The sequence below is a fragment of the Culex quinquefasciatus genome, chromosome 1 (genome assembly GCF_015732765.1).
Source record: "Culex quinquefasciatus strain JHB chromosome 1, VPISU_Cqui_1.0_pri_paternal, whole genome shotgun sequence".
Taxonomy (NCBI): Eukaryota; Metazoa; Arthropoda; class Insecta; order Diptera; family Culicidae; genus Culex; species Culex quinquefasciatus.
This window is the reverse complement of record NC_051861.1, coordinates 50,190,272-50,197,145: the sequence shown is the minus strand read 5'-3', so window position 1 is coordinate 50,197,145 and position 6,874 is coordinate 50,190,272. Positions and strand designations below refer to the sequence as shown.

General features: G+C 40.9%; 1 long non-coding RNA gene across 1 annotated transcript; it reads right to left on the bottom strand.

Annotated features, from left to right (window-relative positions):
* Positions 1-2,614: 2,614 nt before the first annotated feature.
* Positions 2,615-6,874, bottom strand: LOC119765132. Its single transcript, XR_005276515.1, has 2 exons — positions 5,711-6,874; positions 2,615-4,137 (listed from the first exon to the last, which is right to left on the bottom strand). It is a non-coding gene; the product is annotated as an uncharacterized LOC119765132 (long non-coding RNA).

Below are 6,874 nucleotides of genomic sequence, written 5' to 3'. Positions count from 1 at the left end.
CATGACCTCAGATGGTCATAATTTTCAATTTCATGACGTTTGATATGTCGCATGGTAGGGTTCTTTGCATACTCCGGAAGTGTCCCCCAGTGGCCACCGGTAACCGGTTCCGGCGTGACCAGGATGGGTCTTAGCATATTGGCATGACCTCAGATGGTCATAATTTTCAATTTCATGACGTTTGATATGTCGCATGGTAGGGTTCTATGCATACTCCGGAAGTGTCCCCAAGTGGCCACCGGTAACCGGTTCCGGCGTGACCAGGTTGGGTCTTAGGATATTGGCATGACCTTAGATGGTCATAATTTTCAATTTCATGACGTTTGATATGTCGCATGATATGCTTCCCTGCATACTCCGGAAGTGTCCCCAAGTGGCCACCAGTAACCGGTTCCGGCGTGACCAGGTTGGGTCATAGGATATTGGCATGACATTAGATGGTCATAATTTTCTATTTTATGAAGTTTGATACTTCGCATGGTAGGGTTCTTTGCATACTCCGGCAGTGTCCCCCAGTGGCCTCCGGTAACCGGTTCCGGCGTGACCAGGTTGGGTCATAGGATATTGGCATGACCTTAGATGGTCATTATTTTCAATTTCATGAAGTTTGATATGTCGCATGATATGCTTCCTGCATACTCCGGAAGTGTCCCCAGTGGCCACCGGTAACCGGTTCCGGCGTGACCAGGATGAGTCAGAGGATATCGGCATGACCTCAGATGGTCATAATTTTCAATTTCATGACGTTTGATATGTCGCATGATATGACTTCCTGCATACTCCGGAAGTGTCCCCCACTGGCCACCGGTAACCGGTTCCAGCATGACCAGGTTGAGTCAGGGTATATCGGCATGACCTCAGATGGTCATAGTTTTCAATTTCATGAAGTTTGATATGCAACATGACGGGTTTCTAGCTATACCATTATTGGAACCGTTTTGGTGGTACCCTAGAACCGGTTCCGGATTGGCCACAGTTGGCCGGAACGATTCCAAACAGTCAGGGGTAGTATGTAGTGTGCGTATGTAATGATTTACAAAAAAATCCGGTTGAAAAAATTGACTAATGTGTTGATTTTATAACAAAAGCTGAAAAAATCATGTTTTTCGGATGTTCCGGGTTAACGGAACCGGTGTCCACTTTTGACAAATCATCTCTACGGGAGCTTAAAGTTGAGGTTATTACCCGTCAAATGCAACTGGAAGCAACCCGCTATGTGTTATCGTTCCGGAGATACAGGTCCTCAAAGTCGGGGCCTCAAAAAGGACTTTTTTTCGGTTGTAGCAGGTTCCCAGTGGCCACAGTGCCCAAAACCGGTTCTGCCAATCGGAATCGCAAAGTAGACATTCTAACCTTTCATTTGCGGCCAAGACATCCAAAATCGGTCAAGGTTCCGAATTTTGGCAGCCAAAAACATTTCTGGGTCATATAGACCCGAGTACCATAAGTGTGACTTTTTTTCTGGGGGGCACTTCCGGTGGCCACCGGAAGTCCATTTTTGGCTCAAATGTGTGTCTTGGTAAGATACACAAAGTCATAAAATTTCAGCTCTGTAAGTGCCAAAGGTCAAAAGTTACGATAACTTTTATCATGCTCTTGGGTCATATAGACCCGAAGACCATGCCCGGGTTAAACGGAAGTGAGCAAGCAAGTTTCTATCGAAGGTGTTCCAAAATAAGTTGTTTAAACAGTGTAAACCAGCAAATTGGATGGAACCCTCCAAATAGGTGAGAATTTTTCCTATGTTGTGTTTTGTTGGAAAAGAGTGAAGTTGACTGTGTTTTAACACTTTTGTGGCACAAAACACGATAGTTACATAAGTCAGTTATACAAGCAGTAAAACAAACTGTTATTAAAGTTATGATCAGTTTTTTTCTCGTATGTTTATCAAAAAAAATTGTCTAACTATTATTCAACAGTCGACAAGTTATGAGTGCTACTTGGGATGCTTTTCCCTGCATATTGTTGCATTTTTTAAGCCCTTTTAGATGCATTTTGGATTTTGAAATTATATTGAATTTTACCTGAGTTATAGCATTTTATGATTTTTGACGTTTTTGAACTTTCAAACTTTGTGTCCCGATTTGCCCCACTTCCCGTTGACCTAGAGTGCTCATATTTTGACCAGATGCTAGTTTCATAAGTACAAACAGGTACAAACAATCCCTGAAAATTTCAGGCAGGTTGCTGAGGTCGATACGAGATGGGTATGCTTTGCTCGTGGACTCGCTCTTAAACTAAATTAAACTTTTCTGTTTATTTTTACTTAATTAAATGTTGTGCCAAATATGTGATTTTACGTGTTGTTTTAGAAATTTAATTTGTATTGACCGACTAGAGGCTTTTCACAGAGAAATTTTGGAAAAGGGCTCATCGTTACTCTGTTTTTATCCAGATTTTTTGCGTTGATTTTCCAGGTATTTAGATCATCCTTAACCAAGTGAGGCGATATTTGAAAAGTTAAAGATATTTTTCTAGTTTCTGATATGTCGGTGGATTCCAACGGTTGATGATACTATCACGATTTTTGCTGCTTGAACATTTAAAGGAGTTCCATTAAGCTTATTTGCGGCGTGGATGTGATATTTCTTTTACTCTAAAAACGAAAAAAACATACATTTTATATGATCTTATTTATTTATTGCAAATATAGAATTAATCATTTTTGCCTTCCATTACTTTTTATCTGTTTGAACTTGAGGTTCGTACATTGGCGCATCCGGAAGTGGGTGGACGTTTCAATAGCTTATTCGGTAGAAAAAAAAAACAGTTTTTTTTTGTCTTGCACCTACAGGGTATGCTAATTGAAAACATGTTTAAGGAAAAGCTCTACTCGTCATTTTTTCCATTATTGTTACATTCTTCCTAACTTGTATGGCAATAAAATTAACTTTCGTGGGTGTGTATGTGTGTGTGTAGTAAGAGTTACCTTTAAAATCTCAGTGCTAAAAATAACAAATGGTGAAACTGTATCTGTGAAGGGCGAACAACCAAAACCATTTTCAAAACTGTGAATTTTCATGTCAGTACATTCAGCCAAATTTTCTTGAGGGAAATACGCTTTTCGCGTGAAAACTTTTGATAGTACGGAAACTGAATGGAGAAAGGTGTAGATGTGCTTGTTTTTTCATTTTGCTTTGTACTGAACAAATCTTCAATTGCTGAATTATCTCATGTTTACCACTCTCACGTTAACAACTACGCATTATCAGCTCTAAAACAAGGTTTAATAATATTATGAGATCAAACTTTTTGTTTCTTTGATTGAGTTCAACTAATAAGAAAAAAATGTGTGTGAGGGGAGATGGTAGTAAAGAAGATCAAACACTTTGGCTCCCGTCGGCGACATGATCAGCCACATGGACTTTGTTGGTATGTTTGTAAGTGTTTGCTCAAAGAGGGGGTTTGAAAAAATATTAACGATTTCGTTACATTACTTAAAAACTACTCAAAGGGGAAAAATTTCGTCCTTACTCAACAAAATTTGCTATAAATTAATATAACAATGAAAGAACTCTTTGTTACGCGTGTGCCGTTCTTGGTTCTTTCGCGTTTCTTTCTGGTTTGCCAATTGGTTACAGGCCGGTATGCGTTTTTGTTTTTGTTAAAATAGGTCGACGCTTGGTCGGTGTTCTTTTTTTCAATAGTTTTTCTTGCTAACTTTTTAAACAGGACACGCATATTTTATAAATTATCACAAAGTTTGCTTTTTGATTACATTATTATTATTAAAATAAGAAAATAAATTGAAACTCTCGACGGCTCTTGGATCATATGGTCTGTATTTCACGCTTCCAAGGCTCGCGAGAGATTCGTCATCTAGGCTATGCATTTCAAGTTGAAAATAATAGTTATTGTTTTGTTTTAACCCCCTGGTGTTCTTGTTTTTTGTCAGCTCAATGTATGAGTGCTAGTGTGAAGAAAACGATTTTACTGTGAAAGGGTGCATTCTTGTTCTCTTGCAATGGTAATGGTGGTGGTACAAGTGGAGGTGAAGATGACCTTCAGTGTTGAAATCCCTGCTGGGGATACTTATTGGAGTAGATCGAATGGTAGCCTTTAAGCTTAGCTTATAGTTGTGTTGTTGGAAGACTTTCTCTGCGAAGGTTGCGACAAACACGGTTGCCTGGGACAGATCTGAAAAGAAGGAAAACATAATTTGGTTAGTGCTAAAATTTTACAGTATTATAAAAACAATGTTTTTTTGACGAATTACCTAGTTCCACCTAACAAGACATTAGAAAACAGCTAAATTTATTTACCAAAAAGCGCGCGCTTTTTTTAATCCCCTCTCTCTTGTGAGAGGATTTACAAACTAGCTTCGTTTAACAAGTAAGAGTTACGGTGCCACGTTTAAGGTTTTAGTACACACACTTCAGTTGCGAATACTACAGATAAAGCAGATGTGTGAAATCTCGGACAGATTCAAAGATTCCGCATACACACATCGACAACTTGTTTGTAGTTCCTTGTTTTGACAAAGTCGCTCTCTGAATACATCATCTCATGGCTTCCGAGTTGGTTTTATTTATACAACTCAAATGTATAGAACATCGTATGTGCGGAACAGAAAACAAGTGGTACGAGTTTGGCGCGCTTTTCAAAAGTTAAAAATCGATTTTCATGAATTTGAACGAATCCAAAGCATTTCCAAGTAAAACTTGACCATTTAATGATGTAACGTAAAACGATTGATCGAAAATTTTAAAATGACATAAAATTAAAATAAACCATGAAATAATTATTTTTTTAACAAAACCATTCAAATGACAACCCGTTTCCATTGTGACTGTACGGAGTGAGTTTACCAATGCATCAAAGTTAAACCAGTAAACTCAATCGGCTAATTGACGAAGGGAACAAATTTGGACGCCGACGCTTAATGCATTTTAAATCGAATGCAGCCGTCCAAACGCCTCACGTCTGTAAACAGTTTTTCGCACTTTTATGGCAGGAGTGCATAAATTATCATCAATACTGGTGGTGCATTTGCATGCGCGCTTAAGTGAACGGAATGGATTGCTTAATAAAGGTTTATGAGGCCCAATCTTGAACAGAGAGTCGGGGTTTTATTGATTTAAGCGAACTGGCTGGAAATTTATGCAACTGGCCTTTGGCAACAGTATTTATGTTTGGTTTTCACAGAGAACAGAAATTTTAATTCATCATATCATTTTAAAATACTACTTATAATAATATGATCATCAACCAAATTACATAAAAGTTCTTTTATTACATAACTCAAAAACATCAGCTTCCCGCCAAAACGTTACACTAAGAGCAGACAAATTTACGAAAAGCACGACGGCCGAGAATCGTTTTCGCGCCAAATCGTCGCCCCAGACAGCCAGACTGCAGGTATTGAATTTTAGAATTTCACGCGGGCACTTCTCCCGCCAATACTCCTTCAAGACTGCAAAGTGAAGGTGTATTGGAAAACAGGTCATTTCAATAGACGTGAACGGACGACGGAGAGTTTGGTCTCGTCTGCGTCGTCTCGACTACGTCTGTGTGCGTCTGCTCCCTCTCCCTCTCTTTCTTTTTCGTGGTCAAATTGATCACCAAACGTGTGCCACTTCTTTTTCGGGTGTCGTTCGCCTTTTTTTTTGCAAAGTGCACACGACCCGCTCTTTTCGGGGCTTGTTTTGGTGGTGGGCGACACACACATACACCGGACCTGATCTGAGAATTTTTTGGCGGGAAAACTCACCTATTGAAGATTTCTGTTGTGGTGGTTCCGGAACATCCAGGGAATCATCTTGGCACGGCTCGTTTGTTGTTGGCGGCCTCGTTTGACCGACCGATGCTGTACTCTCTAGTGGGGCTTCTGCGTAACGCCGACGACGACGACGACGATGAGGAAGGGTAGGATGAGATCGAGGAGCTTCCGACGGGTTGGCCGGTTACGGTATCGAAGCGGTATTGAGTTATGAACCGCTGGCGATCCTGTTGTACACTTTCGTCGTACAGTCTTTTAGTCTCGGCGGGATCTGGCCTCCCAAACAAGCACCGTTTAGTGTTCCGCTGGAAGTGAGCGGCATTGCCGTAGCTGGCCAGGGCACCATTCTGTGGAGCGGCGGTCGATGCCGATAGAAAACTGTTTGGTCGCGGTTGAACTTTGCTGGCTGTCATGTTGATTGTCGTTTTACTTCTATCACTTGCTACCAGATAAAGTTAAGCACATACTATTCCCGCTTTGTTCACAAGCACTTTTTGTCACAGCCTTGTTGTTTATAGTATTTCGGTTGTATTATTCGACAGCCACTTTGAGCACTTTTGATTCCGATCTTTAGTCACTTCAATTTAGTACCATGAACTACTCCAGCTAACGTAATTCATTCACAGCCTCTTTCGCTTGTTTTTCAGCTACCCATCGTTCTGCCAACTTGTTGGTTGGCTTAATTTTGCACTCTAGACGATGCTTCACATGTCGCAATTGCCATTAGCCAAACCTCATATCGGTGACCCCATCCAACTGTTACACAACCTAGTTTCCACCGCGGAATCGGGAACACAACCCTGCGTTTGCCACTTAGTCGTTGATGGAATCCAATTTTTTCCTCGCCAGCAGCAAACAGCAAACTCAACCTTAAACAAACGAAGAACACCGAATCTCACCGACTGACTGTTAAAAAAATGCGCGCGCGAAATGTCTTCTCTTCTAACTGTTCTTATTTATATCTCGCGCGCCTGCTTGGATCTTGAAGAAAACGACGACGACGAGATAGAGGCACACTGAATACAAAACAACTTCCAACGTAGTACGTGTTTATTTGGCGCGCGCGCGTTCTCGTTTGTGGGTGTGTGCGTGCGTGCGACAAGTGTGCGTGTGGACGTGGATAAATCGGCGGTCCGACTCGTCCGAGGTTTTTGC